General features: G+C 41.6%; 35 non-coding genes and 18 pseudogenes across 35 annotated transcripts; all 53 read left to right on the forward strand.

The window, feature by feature from the left end:
- Positions 1 to 107: 107 nt before the first annotated feature.
- LOC135065886 (5S ribosomal RNA) lies at positions 108 to 226 on the forward strand. The gene has a single exon (XR_010252154.1). It is a non-coding gene; the product is annotated as a 5S ribosomal RNA (ribosomal RNA).
- Positions 227 to 333: 107 nt separating this feature from the next.
- Positions 334 to 452, forward strand: LOC135058988 (5S ribosomal RNA). Its single transcript, XR_010245408.1, has one exon. It is a non-coding gene; the product is annotated as a 5S ribosomal RNA (ribosomal RNA).
- A 107-nt stretch (positions 453 to 559) lies between these two features.
- Positions 560 to 678, forward strand: LOC134894006 (5S ribosomal RNA; annotated as a pseudogene).
- A 107-nt stretch (positions 679 to 785) lies between these two features.
- Positions 786 to 904, forward strand: LOC134884978 (5S ribosomal RNA). Its single transcript, XR_010169108.1, has one exon. It is a non-coding gene; the product is annotated as a 5S ribosomal RNA (ribosomal RNA).
- A 107-nt stretch (positions 905 to 1,011) lies between these two features.
- LOC135070220 (5S ribosomal RNA) lies at positions 1,012 to 1,130 on the forward strand. The gene has a single exon (XR_010256391.1). It is a non-coding gene; the product is annotated as a 5S ribosomal RNA (ribosomal RNA).
- Positions 1,131 to 1,237: 107 nt separating this feature from the next.
- On the forward strand, positions 1,238 to 1,356 carry LOC135065698 (5S ribosomal RNA). Its single transcript, XR_010251972.1, has one exon. It is a non-coding gene; the product is annotated as a 5S ribosomal RNA (ribosomal RNA).
- Positions 1,357 to 1,463: 107 nt separating this feature from the next.
- LOC135059691 (5S ribosomal RNA) lies at positions 1,464 to 1,582 on the forward strand. Its single transcript, XR_010246091.1, has one exon. It is a non-coding gene; the product is annotated as a 5S ribosomal RNA (ribosomal RNA).
- A 107-nt stretch (positions 1,583 to 1,689) lies between these two features.
- Positions 1,690 to 1,808, forward strand: LOC135066415 (5S ribosomal RNA). The gene has a single exon (XR_010252663.1). It is a non-coding gene; the product is annotated as a 5S ribosomal RNA (ribosomal RNA).
- A 107-nt stretch (positions 1,809 to 1,915) lies between these two features.
- LOC134888541 (5S ribosomal RNA) lies at positions 1,916 to 2,034 on the forward strand (annotated as a pseudogene).
- A 107-nt stretch (positions 2,035 to 2,141) lies between these two features.
- LOC134889046 (5S ribosomal RNA) lies at positions 2,142 to 2,260 on the forward strand (annotated as a pseudogene).
- A 107-nt stretch (positions 2,261 to 2,367) lies between these two features.
- On the forward strand, positions 2,368 to 2,486 carry LOC134888751 (5S ribosomal RNA; annotated as a pseudogene).
- A 107-nt stretch (positions 2,487 to 2,593) lies between these two features.
- On the forward strand, positions 2,594 to 2,712 carry LOC134889399 (5S ribosomal RNA; annotated as a pseudogene).
- Positions 2,713 to 2,819: 107 nt separating this feature from the next.
- LOC135066185 (5S ribosomal RNA) lies at positions 2,820 to 2,937 on the forward strand. Its single transcript, XR_010252440.1, has one exon. It is a non-coding gene; the product is annotated as a 5S ribosomal RNA (ribosomal RNA).
- A 107-nt stretch (positions 2,938 to 3,044) lies between these two features.
- Positions 3,045 to 3,163, forward strand: LOC135060389 (5S ribosomal RNA). Its single transcript, XR_010246783.1, has one exon. It is a non-coding gene; the product is annotated as a 5S ribosomal RNA (ribosomal RNA).
- A 107-nt stretch (positions 3,164 to 3,270) lies between these two features.
- On the forward strand, positions 3,271 to 3,389 carry LOC134900816 (5S ribosomal RNA). The gene has a single exon (XR_010174320.1). It is a non-coding gene; the product is annotated as a 5S ribosomal RNA (ribosomal RNA).
- A 107-nt stretch (positions 3,390 to 3,496) lies between these two features.
- LOC135061393 (5S ribosomal RNA) lies at positions 3,497 to 3,615 on the forward strand. The gene has a single exon (XR_010247776.1). It is a non-coding gene; the product is annotated as a 5S ribosomal RNA (ribosomal RNA).
- A 107-nt stretch (positions 3,616 to 3,722) lies between these two features.
- LOC135058736 (5S ribosomal RNA) lies at positions 3,723 to 3,841 on the forward strand. The gene has a single exon (XR_010245159.1). It is a non-coding gene; the product is annotated as a 5S ribosomal RNA (ribosomal RNA).
- Positions 3,842 to 3,948: 107 nt separating this feature from the next.
- On the forward strand, positions 3,949 to 4,067 carry LOC135058737 (5S ribosomal RNA). The gene has a single exon (XR_010245160.1). It is a non-coding gene; the product is annotated as a 5S ribosomal RNA (ribosomal RNA).
- A 107-nt stretch (positions 4,068 to 4,174) lies between these two features.
- Positions 4,175 to 4,293, forward strand: LOC134894883 (5S ribosomal RNA; annotated as a pseudogene).
- Positions 4,294 to 4,400: 107 nt separating this feature from the next.
- On the forward strand, positions 4,401 to 4,519 carry LOC134894394 (5S ribosomal RNA; annotated as a pseudogene).
- A 107-nt stretch (positions 4,520 to 4,626) lies between these two features.
- LOC135065638 (5S ribosomal RNA) lies at positions 4,627 to 4,745 on the forward strand. The gene has a single exon (XR_010251913.1). It is a non-coding gene; the product is annotated as a 5S ribosomal RNA (ribosomal RNA).
- A 107-nt stretch (positions 4,746 to 4,852) lies between these two features.
- Positions 4,853 to 4,971, forward strand: LOC135059692 (5S ribosomal RNA). Its single transcript, XR_010246092.1, has one exon. It is a non-coding gene; the product is annotated as a 5S ribosomal RNA (ribosomal RNA).
- Positions 4,972 to 5,078: 107 nt separating this feature from the next.
- On the forward strand, positions 5,079 to 5,197 carry LOC135065776 (5S ribosomal RNA). Its single transcript, XR_010252046.1, has one exon. It is a non-coding gene; the product is annotated as a 5S ribosomal RNA (ribosomal RNA).
- A 107-nt stretch (positions 5,198 to 5,304) lies between these two features.
- On the forward strand, positions 5,305 to 5,423 carry LOC135065897 (5S ribosomal RNA). Its single transcript, XR_010252165.1, has one exon. It is a non-coding gene; the product is annotated as a 5S ribosomal RNA (ribosomal RNA).
- Positions 5,424 to 5,530: 107 nt separating this feature from the next.
- Positions 5,531 to 5,649, forward strand: LOC135058989 (5S ribosomal RNA). The gene has a single exon (XR_010245409.1). It is a non-coding gene; the product is annotated as a 5S ribosomal RNA (ribosomal RNA).
- A 107-nt stretch (positions 5,650 to 5,756) lies between these two features.
- On the forward strand, positions 5,757 to 5,875 carry LOC134893530 (5S ribosomal RNA; annotated as a pseudogene).
- Positions 5,876 to 5,982: 107 nt separating this feature from the next.
- LOC135059693 (5S ribosomal RNA) lies at positions 5,983 to 6,101 on the forward strand. Its single transcript, XR_010246093.1, has one exon. It is a non-coding gene; the product is annotated as a 5S ribosomal RNA (ribosomal RNA).
- A 107-nt stretch (positions 6,102 to 6,208) lies between these two features.
- On the forward strand, positions 6,209 to 6,327 carry LOC135066416 (5S ribosomal RNA). The gene has a single exon (XR_010252664.1). It is a non-coding gene; the product is annotated as a 5S ribosomal RNA (ribosomal RNA).
- Positions 6,328 to 6,434: 107 nt separating this feature from the next.
- Positions 6,435 to 6,553, forward strand: LOC135063381 (5S ribosomal RNA). The gene has a single exon (XR_010249714.1). It is a non-coding gene; the product is annotated as a 5S ribosomal RNA (ribosomal RNA).
- A 107-nt stretch (positions 6,554 to 6,660) lies between these two features.
- On the forward strand, positions 6,661 to 6,779 carry LOC134891147 (5S ribosomal RNA; annotated as a pseudogene).
- A 107-nt stretch (positions 6,780 to 6,886) lies between these two features.
- Positions 6,887 to 7,005, forward strand: LOC134888753 (5S ribosomal RNA; annotated as a pseudogene).
- A 107-nt stretch (positions 7,006 to 7,112) lies between these two features.
- Positions 7,113 to 7,231, forward strand: LOC134889400 (5S ribosomal RNA; annotated as a pseudogene).
- Positions 7,232 to 7,338: 107 nt separating this feature from the next.
- On the forward strand, positions 7,339 to 7,456 carry LOC135066186 (5S ribosomal RNA). Its single transcript, XR_010252441.1, has one exon. It is a non-coding gene; the product is annotated as a 5S ribosomal RNA (ribosomal RNA).
- A 107-nt stretch (positions 7,457 to 7,563) lies between these two features.
- LOC135060390 (5S ribosomal RNA) lies at positions 7,564 to 7,682 on the forward strand. The gene has a single exon (XR_010246784.1). It is a non-coding gene; the product is annotated as a 5S ribosomal RNA (ribosomal RNA).
- A 107-nt stretch (positions 7,683 to 7,789) lies between these two features.
- Positions 7,790 to 7,908, forward strand: LOC134900817 (5S ribosomal RNA). The gene has a single exon (XR_010174321.1). It is a non-coding gene; the product is annotated as a 5S ribosomal RNA (ribosomal RNA).
- A 107-nt stretch (positions 7,909 to 8,015) lies between these two features.
- Positions 8,016 to 8,134, forward strand: LOC135065909 (5S ribosomal RNA). Its single transcript, XR_010252176.1, has one exon. It is a non-coding gene; the product is annotated as a 5S ribosomal RNA (ribosomal RNA).
- Positions 8,135 to 8,241: 107 nt separating this feature from the next.
- Positions 8,242 to 8,360, forward strand: LOC135058738 (5S ribosomal RNA). Its single transcript, XR_010245161.1, has one exon. It is a non-coding gene; the product is annotated as a 5S ribosomal RNA (ribosomal RNA).
- A 107-nt stretch (positions 8,361 to 8,467) lies between these two features.
- On the forward strand, positions 8,468 to 8,586 carry LOC134892728 (5S ribosomal RNA; annotated as a pseudogene).
- Positions 8,587 to 8,693: 107 nt separating this feature from the next.
- On the forward strand, positions 8,694 to 8,812 carry LOC134894884 (5S ribosomal RNA; annotated as a pseudogene).
- A 107-nt stretch (positions 8,813 to 8,919) lies between these two features.
- LOC134892329 (5S ribosomal RNA) lies at positions 8,920 to 9,038 on the forward strand (annotated as a pseudogene).
- A 107-nt stretch (positions 9,039 to 9,145) lies between these two features.
- LOC135065920 (5S ribosomal RNA) lies at positions 9,146 to 9,264 on the forward strand. Its single transcript, XR_010252187.1, has one exon. It is a non-coding gene; the product is annotated as a 5S ribosomal RNA (ribosomal RNA).
- A 107-nt stretch (positions 9,265 to 9,371) lies between these two features.
- Positions 9,372 to 9,490, forward strand: LOC134901791 (5S ribosomal RNA). Its single transcript, XR_010175271.1, has one exon. It is a non-coding gene; the product is annotated as a 5S ribosomal RNA (ribosomal RNA).
- A 107-nt stretch (positions 9,491 to 9,597) lies between these two features.
- LOC134891272 (5S ribosomal RNA) lies at positions 9,598 to 9,716 on the forward strand (annotated as a pseudogene).
- A 107-nt stretch (positions 9,717 to 9,823) lies between these two features.
- On the forward strand, positions 9,824 to 9,942 carry LOC134888754 (5S ribosomal RNA; annotated as a pseudogene).
- Positions 9,943 to 10,049: 107 nt separating this feature from the next.
- LOC134889401 (5S ribosomal RNA) lies at positions 10,050 to 10,168 on the forward strand (annotated as a pseudogene).
- A 107-nt stretch (positions 10,169 to 10,275) lies between these two features.
- LOC135068577 (5S ribosomal RNA) lies at positions 10,276 to 10,394 on the forward strand. The gene has a single exon (XR_010254773.1). It is a non-coding gene; the product is annotated as a 5S ribosomal RNA (ribosomal RNA).
- A 107-nt stretch (positions 10,395 to 10,501) lies between these two features.
- Positions 10,502 to 10,620, forward strand: LOC135068067 (5S ribosomal RNA). The gene has a single exon (XR_010254275.1). It is a non-coding gene; the product is annotated as a 5S ribosomal RNA (ribosomal RNA).
- A 107-nt stretch (positions 10,621 to 10,727) lies between these two features.
- LOC134887229 (5S ribosomal RNA) lies at positions 10,728 to 10,846 on the forward strand (annotated as a pseudogene).
- A 107-nt stretch (positions 10,847 to 10,953) lies between these two features.
- On the forward strand, positions 10,954 to 11,072 carry LOC135066784 (5S ribosomal RNA). Its single transcript, XR_010253024.1, has one exon. It is a non-coding gene; the product is annotated as a 5S ribosomal RNA (ribosomal RNA).
- Positions 11,073 to 11,179: 107 nt separating this feature from the next.
- LOC135066261 (5S ribosomal RNA) lies at positions 11,180 to 11,298 on the forward strand. The gene has a single exon (XR_010252514.1). It is a non-coding gene; the product is annotated as a 5S ribosomal RNA (ribosomal RNA).
- A 107-nt stretch (positions 11,299 to 11,405) lies between these two features.
- LOC134884618 (5S ribosomal RNA) lies at positions 11,406 to 11,524 on the forward strand. The gene has a single exon (XR_010168760.1). It is a non-coding gene; the product is annotated as a 5S ribosomal RNA (ribosomal RNA).
- A 106-nt stretch (positions 11,525 to 11,630) lies between these two features.
- LOC134885583 (5S ribosomal RNA) lies at positions 11,631 to 11,748 on the forward strand. Its single transcript, XR_010169696.1, has one exon. It is a non-coding gene; the product is annotated as a 5S ribosomal RNA (ribosomal RNA).
- A 107-nt stretch (positions 11,749 to 11,855) lies between these two features.
- On the forward strand, positions 11,856 to 11,974 carry LOC135060391 (5S ribosomal RNA). The gene has a single exon (XR_010246785.1). It is a non-coding gene; the product is annotated as a 5S ribosomal RNA (ribosomal RNA).
- Positions 11,975 to 12,049: the final 75 nt, after the last annotated feature.

The raw sequence follows: 12,049 nt of genomic DNA on the forward strand, positions 1-12,049 counted from the left end.
TTTTTATACTGCCAACACCGTTCTGTTGATGCATTCCATTTTCAAACGTATTCATTTATGAACCAGTAGTTAGAAGTAGAAAAGTTCTAACAGAAACCACAAAGCTCATCTACAGCCACACCACACTGGATACGCCCAATCTCATCTGATCTTGGAAGCTAAGCAGTGTTGGGCCTGGTTAGTACTTGGATGGGAGACCACCTGGGAATACAAGGTGCTGTAGATATTTTTATACTGCCAACACCGTTCTGTTGATGCATTCCATTTTCAAACGTATTAATTTATGAACCAGTAGTTAGAAGTAGAAAAGTTCTAACAAAAACCACAAAGCTCATCTACAGCCACACCACACTGGATATGCCCAATCTCATCTGATCTTGGAAGCTAAGCAGTGTTGGGCCTGGTTAGTACTTGGATGGGAGACCACCTGGGAATACAAGGTGCTGTAGATATTTTTATTCTACCAACACCGTTCTGTTGATGCATTCCATTTTCAAACGTATTCATTTATGAACCAGTAGTTAGAAGTAGAAAAGTTCTAACAGAAACCAGAAAGTTCATCTACAGCAACACCACACTGGATACGCCCAATCTCATCTGATCTTGGAAGCTAAGCAGTGTTGGGCCTGGTTAGTACTTGGATGGGAGACCACCCAGTGATACAAGGTGCTGTAGATATTTTTATACTGCCAACACCGTTCTGTTGATGCATTCCATTTTCAAACGTTTTCATTTATGAACCAGTAGTTAGAAGTAGAAAAGTTCTAACAGAAACCACAAAACTCATCTACAGCCACAGTACACTGGATACGCCCAATCTCATCTGATCTTGGAAGCTAAGCAGTGTTGGGCCTGGTTAGTACTTGGATGGGAGACCACCTGGGAATACAAGGTGCTGTAGATATTTTTATACTGCCAACACCGGTCTGTTGATGCATTCCATTTTCAAACGTTTTCATTTATGAACCAGTAGTTAGATGTAGAAAAGTTCTAACAGAAACCACAAAGCTCATCTACAGCCACACCACACTGGGTACGCCCAATCTCATCTGATCTTGGAAGCTAAGCAGTGTTGGACCTGGTTAGTACTTGGATGGGAGACCACCTAGGAATACAAGGTGCTGTAGATATTTTTATACTGCCAACACCGTTCTGTTGATGCATTCAATTTTCAAATCTATTCATTTATGAACCAGTAGTTAGAAGTAGAAAAGTTCTAACAGAAACCAGAAAATTCATCTACAGCAACACCACACTGGATACGCCCAATCTCATCTGATCTTGGAAGCTAAGCAGTGTTGGGCCTGGTTAGTACTTGGATGGGAGACCACCTAGGAATACAAGGTGCTGTAGATATTTTTATACTGCCAACACCGTTCTGTTGATGCATTCCATTTTCAAATGTATTCATTTATGAACCAGTAGTTAGAAGTAGAAAAGTTCTAACAGAAACCAGAAAGTTCATCTACAGCAACACCACACTGGATACGCCCAATCTCATCTGATCTTGGAAGCTAAGCAGTGTTGGGCCTGGTTAGTACTTGGATGGGAGACCACCTGGGAATACAAGGTGCTGTAGATATTTTTATACTGCCAACACCGTTCTGTTGATGCATTCCATTTTCAAACGTATTCATTTATGAACCAGTAGTTAGAAGTAGAAAAGTTCTAACAGAAACCACAAAGCTCATCTTCAGCTACACCGCACTGGATACGCCCAATCTCATCTGATCTTGGAAGCTAAGCAGTGTTGGGCCTGGTTAGTACTTGGATGGGAGACCACCTGGGAATACAAGGTGCTGTAGATATTTTTATACTGCCAACACCGTTCTGTTGATGCATTCCATTTTCAAACGTGTTCATTTATGAACCAGTAGTTAGAAGTAGAAAAGTTCTAACAGAAACCACAAAGCTCATCTACAGCCACACCACACTGGATACGCCCAATCTCATCTGATCTTGGAAGCTAAGCAGTGTTGGGGCTGGTTAGTACTTGGATGGGAGACCACCTGGGAATACAAGGTGCTGCAGATATTTTTATACTGCCAACACCGTTCTGTTGATGCATTCCATTTTCAAACGTTTTCATTTATGAACCAGTAGTTAGAAGTAGAAAAGTTCTAACAGAAACCACAAAGCTCATCTACAGCCACACCACACTGGATACGCCCAATCTCATCTGATCTTGGAAGCTAAGTAGTGTTGGGCCTGGTTAGTACTTGGATGGGAGACCACCAGGTAATACAAGGTGCTGTAGATATTTTTATACTGCCAACACCGTTCTGTTGATGCATTCCATTTTCAAATGTATTCATTTATGAACCAGTAGTTAGAAGTAGAAAAGTTCTAACAGAAACAACAAAGCTCATCTACAGCCACAGCACACTGGATACGCCCAATCTCATCTAATCTTGGAAGCTAAGCAGTGTTGGGCCTGGTTAGTACTTGGATGGGAGACCACCTGGGAATACAAGGTGCTGTAGATATTTTTATACTGCCAACACCGTTCTGTTGATGCATTCCATTTTCAAACGTTTTCATTTATGAACCAGTAGTTAGAAGTAGAAAAGTTCTAACAGAAACCACAAAGCTCATCTACAGCCACAGCACACTGGATACGCCCAATCTCATCTGATCTTGGAAGATAAGCAGTGTTGGGCCTGGTTATTACTTGGATGGGAGACCACCTGGGAATACAAGGTGCTGTAGATATTTTTATACTGCCAACACCGTTCTGTTGATGCATTCCATTTTCAAACGTATTCATTTATGAACCAGTAGTTAGAAGTAGAAAAGTTCTAACAGAAACCAGAAAGTTCATCTACAGCAACACCACACTGGATACGCCCAATCTCATCTGATCTTGGAAGCTAAGCAGTGTTGGGCCTGGTTAGTACTTGGATGGGAGACCACCTGGGAATACAAGTGCTGTAGATATTTTTATACTGCCAACACCGGTCTGTTGATGCATTCCATTTTCAAACGTTTTCATTTATGAACCAGTAGTTAGAAGTAGAAAAGTTCTAACAGAAACCACAAAGCTCATCTACAGCCACACCACACTGGATACGCCCAATCTCATCTGATCTTGGAAGCTAAGCAGTGTTGGGCCTGGTTAGTACTTGGATGGGAGACCACCTAGGAATACAAGGTGCTGTAGATATTTTTATACTGCCAACACCGTTCTGTTGATGCATTCCATTTTCAAACGTATTTATTTATGAACCAGTAGTTAGAAGTAGAAAAGTTCTAACAGAAACCACAAAGCTCATCTACAGCCACACCGCACTGGATACGCCCAATCTCATCTGATCTTGGAAGCTAAGCAGTGTTGGGCCTGGTTAGTACTTGGATGGGAGACCACCTGGGAATACAAGGTGCTGTAGATATTTTTATACTGCCAACACCGTTCTATTGATGCATTCCATTTTCAAACGTATTCATTTATGAACCAGTAGTTAGAAGTAGAAAAGTTCTAACAGAAACCACAAAGCTCATCTACTGCCACACCACACTGGATACGCCCAATCTCATCTGATCTTGGAAGCTAAGCAGTGTTGGGCCTGGTTAGTACTTGGATGGGAGACCACCTGGGAATACAAGGTGCTGTAGATATTTTTATACTGCCAACACCGTTCTGTTGATGCATTCCATTTTCAAACGTATTCATTTATGAACCAGTAGTTAGAAGTAGAAAAGTTCTAACAGAAACCACAAAGCTCATCTACAGCCACACCACACTGGATACGCCCAATCTCATCTGATCTTGGAAGCTAAGCAGTGTTGGGCCTGGTTAGTACTTGGATGGGAAACCACCTGGGAATACAAGGTGCTGTAGATATTTTTATACTGCCAACACCGTTCTGTTGATGCATTCCATTTTCAAACGTATTCATTTATGAACCAGTAGTTAGAAGTAGAAAAGTTCTAACAGAAACCACAAAGCTCATCTACAGCCACACCACACTGGATACGCCCAATCTCATCTGATCTTGGAAGCTAAGCAGTGTTGGGCCTGGTTAGTACTTGGATGGGAAACCACCTGGGAATACAAGGTGCTGTAGATATTTTTATACTACCAACACCGTTCTGTTGATGCATTCCATTTTCAAATGTATTCATTTATGAACCAGTAGTTAGAAGTAGAAAAGTTCTAACAGAAACCAGAAAGTTCATCTACAGCAACACCACACTGGATACGCCCAATCTCATCTGATCTTGGAAGCTAAGCAGTGTTGGGTCTGGTTAGTACTTGGATGGGAGACCACCCAGTAATACAAGGAGCTGTAGATATTTTAATACTGCCAACACCGTTCTGTTGATGCATTCCATTTTCAAACGTATTCATTTATGAACCAGTAGTTAGAAGTAGAAAAGTTCTAACAGAAACAACAAACCTCATCTACAGCCACAGCACACTGGATACGCCCAATCTCATCTAATCTTGGAAGCTAAGCAGTGTTGGGCATGGTTAGTACTTGGATGGGAGACCACCTGGGAATACAAGTTACTGTAGATATTTTTATACTGCCAACACCGGTCTGTTGATGCATTCCATTTTCAAACGTTTTCATTTATGAACCAGTAGTTAGAAGTAGAAAAGTTCTAACAGAAACCACAAAGCTCATCTACAGCCACACCACACTGGGTACGCCCAATCTCATCTGATCTTGGAAGCTAAGCAGTGTTGGGCCTGGTTAGTACTTGGATGGGAGACCACCTAGGAATACAAGGTGCTGTAGATATTTTTATACTGCCAACACCGTTCTGTTGATGCATTCAATTTTCAAATCTATTCATTTATGAACCAGTAGTTAGAAGTAGAAAAGTTCTAACAGAAACCAGAAAGTTCATCTACAGCAACACCACACTGGATACGCCCAATCTCATCTGATCTTGGAAGCTAAGCAGTGTTGGGCCTGGTTAGTACTTGGATGGGAGACCACCTGGGAATACAAGGTGCTGTAGATATTTTTATACTGCCAACACCGTTCTGTTGATGCATTCCATTTTCAAACGTATTCATTTATGAACCAGTAGTTAGAAGTAGAAAAGTTCTAACAGAAACCACAAAGCTCATCTACAGCCACACCACACTGGATACGCCCAATCTCATCTGATCTTGGAAGCTAAGCAGTGTTGGGCCTGGTTAGTACTTGGATGGGAGACCACCTGGGAATACAAGGTTCTGTAGATATTTTTATACTGCCAACACCGTTCTGTTGATGCATTCCATTTTCAAACGTATTCATTTATGAACCAGTAGTTAGAAGTAGAAAAGTTCTAACAGAAACCACAAAGCTCATCTACAGCCACACCACACTGGATACGCCCAATCTCATCTGATCTTGGAAGCTAAGCAGTGTTGGGCCTGGTTAGTACTTGGATGGGAGACCACCTGGGAATACAAGGTGCTGTAGATATTTTTATACTGTCAACACCGTTCTGTTGATGCATTCCATTTTCAAACGTATTAATTTATGAACCAGTAGTTAGAAGTAGAAAAGTTCTAACAAAAACCACAAAGCTCATCTACAGCCACACCACACTGGATATGCCCAATCTCATCTGATCTTGGAAGCTAAGCAGTGTTGGGCCTGGTTAGTACTTGGATGGGAGACCACCTGGGAATACAAGGTGCTGTAGATATTTTTATTCTACCAACACCGTTCTGTTGATGCATTCCATTTTCAAACGTATTCATTTATGAACCAGTAGTTAGAAGTAGAAAAGTTCTAACAGAAACCAGAAAGTTCATCTACAGCAACACCACACTGGATACGCCCAATCTCATCCGATCTTGGAAGCTAAGCAGTGTTGGGCCTGGTTAGTACTTGGATGGGAGACCACCCAGTGATACAAGGTGCTGTAGATATTTTTATACTGCCAACACCGTTCTGTTGATGCATTCCATTTTCAAACGTTTTCATTTATGAACCAGTAGTTAGAAGTAGAAAAGTTCTAACAGAAACCAGAAAGTTCATCTACAGCAACACCACACTGGATACGCCCAATCTCATCTGATCTTGGAAGCTAAGCAGTGTTGGGCCTGGTTAGTACTTGGATGGGAGACCACCTGGGAATACAAGGTGCTGTAGATATTTTTATACTGCCAACACCGTTCTGTTGATGCATTCCATTTTCAAACGTATTCATTTATGAACCAGTAGTTAGAAGTAGAAAAGTTCTAACAGAAACCACAAAGCTCATCTTCAGCTACACCGCACTGGATACGCCCAATCTCATCTGATCTTGGAAGCTAAGCAGTGTTGGGCCTGGTTAGTACTTGGATGGGAGACCACCTGGGAATACAAGGTGCTGTAGATATTTTTATACTGCCAACACCGTTCTGTTGATGCATTCCATTTTCAAACGTGTTCATTTATGAACCAGTAGTTAGAAGTAGAAAAGTTCTAACAGAAACCACAAAGCTCATCTACAGCCACACCACACTGGATACGCCCAATCTCATCTGATCTTGGAAGCTAAGCAGTGTTGGGCCTGGTTAGTACTTGGATGGGAGACCACCTGGGAATACAAGGTGCTGCAGATATTTTTATACTGCCAACACCGTTCTGTTGATGCATTCCATTTTCAAACGTTTTCATTTATGAACCAGTAGTTAGAAGTAGAAAAGTTCTAACAGAAACCACAAAGCTCATCTACAGCCACACCACACTGGATACGCCCAATCTCATCTGATCTTGGAAGCTAAGCAGTGTTGGGCCTGGTTAGTACTTGGATGGGAGACCACCAGGTAATACAAGATGCTGTAGATAATTTTATACTGCCAACACCGTTCTGTTGATGCATTCCATTTTCAAACGTATTCATTTATGAACCAGTAGTTAGAAGTAGAAAAGTTCTAACAGAAACAACAAAGCTCATCTACAGCCACAGCACACTGGATACGCCCAATCTCATCTAATCTTGGAAGCTAAGCAGTGTTGGGCCTGGTTAGTACTTGGATGGGAGACCACCTGGGAATACAAGGTGCTGTAGATATTTTTATACTGCCAACACCGTTCTGTTGATGCATTCCATTTTCAAACGTTTTCATTTATGAACCAGTAGTTAGAAGTAGAAAAGTTCTAACAGAAACCACAAAGCTCATCTACAGCCACAGCACACTGGATACGCCCAATCTCATCTGATCTTGGAAGATAAGCAGTGTTGGGCCTGGTTATTACTTGGATGGGAGACCACCTGGGAATACAAGGTGCTGTAGATATTTTTATACTGCCAACACCGTTCTGTTGATGCATTCCATTTTCAAACGTATTCATTTATGAACCAGTAGTTAGAAGTAGAAAAGTTCTAACAGAAACCAGAAAGTTCATCTACAGCAACACCACACTGGATACGCCCAATCTCATCTGATCTTGGAAGCTAAGCAGTGTTGGGCCTGGTTAGTACTTGGATGGGAGACCACCTGGGAATACAAGTGCTGTAGATATTTTTATACTGCCAACACCGGTCTGTTGATGCATTCCATTTTCAAACGTTTTCATTTATGAACCAGTAGTTAGAAGTAGAAAAGTTCTAACAGAAACCACAAAGCTCATCTACAGCCACACCACACTGGATACGCCCAATCTCATCTGATCTTGGAAGCTAAGCAGTGTTGGGCCTGGTTAGTACTTGGATGGGAGACCACCTAGGAATACAAGGTGCTGTAGATATTTTTATACTGCCAACACCGTTCTGTTGATGCATTCCATTTTCAAACGTATTCATTTATGAACCAGTAGTTAGAAGTAGAAAAGTTCTAACAGAAACCACAAAGCTCATCTACAGCCACACCGCACTGGATACGCCCAATCTCATCTGATCTTGGAAGCTAAGCAGTGTTGGGCCTGGTTAGTACTTGGATGGGAGACCACCTGGGAATACAAGGTGCTGTAGATATTTTTATACTGCCAACACCGTTCTATTGATGCATTCCATTTTCAAACGTATTCATTTATGAACCAGTAGTTAGAAGTAGAAAAGTTCTAACAGAAACCACAAAGCTCATCTACAGCCACACCACACTGGATACGCCCAATCTCATCTGATCTTGGAAGCTAAGCAGTGTTGGGCCTGGTTAGTACTTGGATGGGAGACCACCTGGGAATACAAGGTGCTGTAGATATTTTTATACTGCCAACACCGTTCTGTTGATGCATTCCATTTTCAAACGTATTCATTTATGAACCAGTAGTTAGAAGTAGAAAAGTTCTAACAGAAACCACAAAGCTCATCTACAGCCACACCACACTGGATACGCCCAATCTCATCTGATCTTGGAAGCTAAGCAGTGTTGGGCCTGGTTAGTACTTGGATGGGAAACCACCTGGGAATACAAGGTGCTGTAGATATTTTTATACTGCCAACACCGTTCTGTTGATGCATTCCATTTTCAAACGTATTCATTTATGAACCAGTAGTTAGAAGTAGAAAAGTTCTAACAGAAACCACAAAGCTCATCTACAGCCACACCACACTGGATACGCCCAATCTCATCTGATCTTGGAAGCTAAGCAGTGTTGGGCCTGGTTAGTACTTGGATGGGAAAAAACCTGGGAATACAAGGTGCTGTAGATATTTTTATACTACCAACACCGTTCTGTTGATGCATTCCATTTTCAAATGTATTCATTTATGAACCAGTAGTTAGAAGTAGAAAAGTTCTAACAGAAACCAGAAAGTTCATCTACAGCAACACCACACTGGATACGCCCAATCTCATCTGATCTTGGAAGCTAAGCAGTGTTGGGTCTGGTTAGTACTTGGATGGGAGACCACCCAGTAATACAAGGAGCTGTAGATATTTTAATACTGCCAACACCGTTCTGTTGATGCATTCCATTTTCAAACGTATTCATTTATGAACCAGTAGTTAGAAGTAGAAAAGTTCTAACAGAAACAACAAACCTCATCTACAGCCACAGCACACTGGATACGCCCAATCTCATCTAATCTTGGAAGCTAAGCAGTGTTGGGCCTGGTTAGTACTTGGATGGGAGACCACCTGGGAATACAAGTTGCTGTAGATATTTTTATACTGCCAACACCGTTCTGTTGATGCATTCCATTTTCAAACGTTTTCATTTATGAACCAGTAGTTAGAAGTAGAAAAGTTCTAACAGAAACCACAAAGCTCATCTACAGCCACACCACACTGGATACGCCCAATCTCATCTGATCTTGGAAGCTAAGCAGTGTTGGGCCTGGTTAGTACTTGGATGGGAGACCACCTGGGAATACAAGGTGCTGTAGATATTTTTATACTGCCAACACCGTTCTGTTGATGCATTCTATTTTCAAACGTATTCATTTATGAACCAGTAGTTAGAAGTAGAAAAGTTCTAACAGAAACAACAAAGCTCATCTATAGCCACACCACACTGGATACGCCCAATCTCATCTGATCTTGGAAGCTAAGCAGTGTTGGGCCTGGTTAGTACTTGGATGGGAGACCACCTGGGAATACAAGGTGCTGTAGATATTTTTATACTGCCAACACCGTTCTGTTGATGCATTCCATTTTCAAACGTATTAATTTATGAACCAGTAGTTAGAAGTAGAAAAGTTCTAACAGAAACCACAAAGCTCATCTACAGCCACACCACACTGGATACGCCCAATCTCATCTGATCTTGGAAGCTAAGCAGTGTTGTGCCTGGTTAGTACTTGGATGGGAGACCACCCGGTAATACAAGGTGCTGTAGATATTTTTATACTGCCAACACCGTTCTGTTGATGCATTCCATTTTCAAACGTATTCATTTATGAACCAGTAGTTAGAAGTAGAAAAGTTCTAACAGAAACAACAAAGCTCATCTACAGCCACAGCACACTGGATACGCCCAATCTCATCTAATCTTGGAAGCTAAGCAGTGTTGGGCCTGGTTAGTACTTGGATGGGAGACCACCTGGGAATACAAGGTGCTGTAGATATTTTTATACTGCCAACACCGTTCTGTTGATGCATTCCATTTTCAAACGTTTTCATTTATGAACCAGTAGTTAGAAGTAGAAAAGTTCTAACAGAAACCACAAAGCTCATCTACAGCCACAGCACACTGGATACGCCCAATCTCATCTGATCTTGGAAGATAAGCAGTGTTGGGCCTGGTTATTACTTGGATGGGAGACCACCTGGGAATACAAGGTGCTGTAGATATTTTTATACTGCCAACACCGTTCTGTTGATGCATTCCATTTTCAAACGTATTCATTTATGAACCAGTAGTTAGAAGTAGAAAAGTTCTAACAGAAACCACAAAGCTCATATACAGCCACACCACACTGGATACGCCCAATCTCATCTGATCTTGGAAGCTAAGTAGTGTTGGGCCTGGTTAGTACTTGGATGGGAGACCACCTGGGAATACAAGGTGCTGTAGATATTTTTATACTGCCAACACCGTTCTGTTGATGCATTCCATTTTCAAACGTATTCATTTATGAACCAGTAGTTAGAAGTAGAAAAGTTCTAACAGAAACCACAAAGCTCATCTACAGCCACAACGCACTGGATACGCCCAATCTCATCTGATCTTGGAAGCTAAGCAGTGTTGGGCCTGGTTAGTACTTGGATGGGAGACCACCTGGGAATACAAGGTGCTGTAGATATTTTTATACTACCAACATCGTTCTGTTGATGCATTCCATTTTCAAACGTATTCATTTATGAACCAGTAGTTAGAAGTAGAAAAGTTCTAACAGAAACCAGAAAGTTTATCTACAGCAACACCACACTGGATACGCCCAATCTCATCTGATCTTGGAAGCTAAGCAGTGTTGGGCCTGGTTAGTACTTGGATGGGAGACCACCCGGTAATACAAGGTGCTGTAGATATTTTTATACTGCCAACACCATTCTGTTGATGCAGTCCATTTTCACACGTATTCATTTATGAACCAGTAGTTAGAAGTAGAAAAGTTCTAACAGAAACAGCAAAGCTCATCTACAGCCACAGCACACTGGATACGCCCAATCTCATCTGATCTTGGAAGCTAAGCAGTGTTGGGCCTGGTTAGTACTTGGATGGGAGACCACCTGGGAATACAAGGTGCTGTAGATATTTTTATACTGCCAACACCGGTCTGTTGATGCATTCCATTTTCAAACGTTTTCATTTATGAACCAGTAGTTAGAAGTAGAAAAGTTCTAACAGAAACCACAAAGCTCATCTACAGCCACACTACACTGGATACGCCCAATCTCATCTGATCTTGGAAGCTAAGCAGTGTTGGGCCTGGTTAGTACTTGGATGGGAGACCACCTAGGAATCCAAGGTGCTGTAGATATTTTTATACTGCCAACACCGTTCTGTTGATGCATTCCATTTTCAAATGTATTCATTTATGAACCAGTAGTTAGAAGTAGAAAAGTTCTAACAGAAACCAGGAAGTTCATCTACAGCAACACCACACTGGATACGCCCAATCTCATCTGATCTTGGAAGCTAAGCAGTGTTGGGCCTGGTTAGTACTTGGATGGGAGACCACCTGGGAATACAAGGTGCTTTAGATATTTTTATACTGCCAACACCGTTCTGTTGATGCATTCATTTTCAAACGTATTCATTTATGAACCAGTAGTTAGAAGTACAAAAGTTCTAACAGAAACCACAAAGCTCATCTACAGTAACACCATACTGGATACGCCCAATCTCATCTGATCTTGGAAGCTAAGCAGTGTTGGGCCTGGTTAGTACTTGGATGGGAGACCACCTGGGAATACAAGTGCTGTAGATATTTTTATACTGCCAACACCGGTCTGTTGATGCATTCCATTTTCAAACATTTTCATTTATGAACCAGTAGTTAGAAGTAGAAAAGTTCTAACAGAAACCACAAAGCTCATCTACAGCCACACCACACTGGATACGCCCAATCTCATCTGATCTTGGAAGCTAAGCAGTGTTGGGCCTGGTTAGTACTTGGATGGGAGACCACCTAGGAATACAAGGTGCTGTAGATATTTTTATACTGCCAACACCGTTCTGTTGATGCATTCCATTTTCAAACGTATTCATTTATGAACCAGTAGTTAGAA

The sequence above is a fragment of the Pseudophryne corroboree genome, chromosome 3, assembly GCF_028390025.1.
Source record: "Pseudophryne corroboree isolate aPseCor3 chromosome 3, aPseCor3.hap2, whole genome shotgun sequence".
NCBI lineage: Eukaryota > Metazoa > Chordata > Amphibia > Anura > Myobatrachidae > Pseudophryne > Pseudophryne corroboree.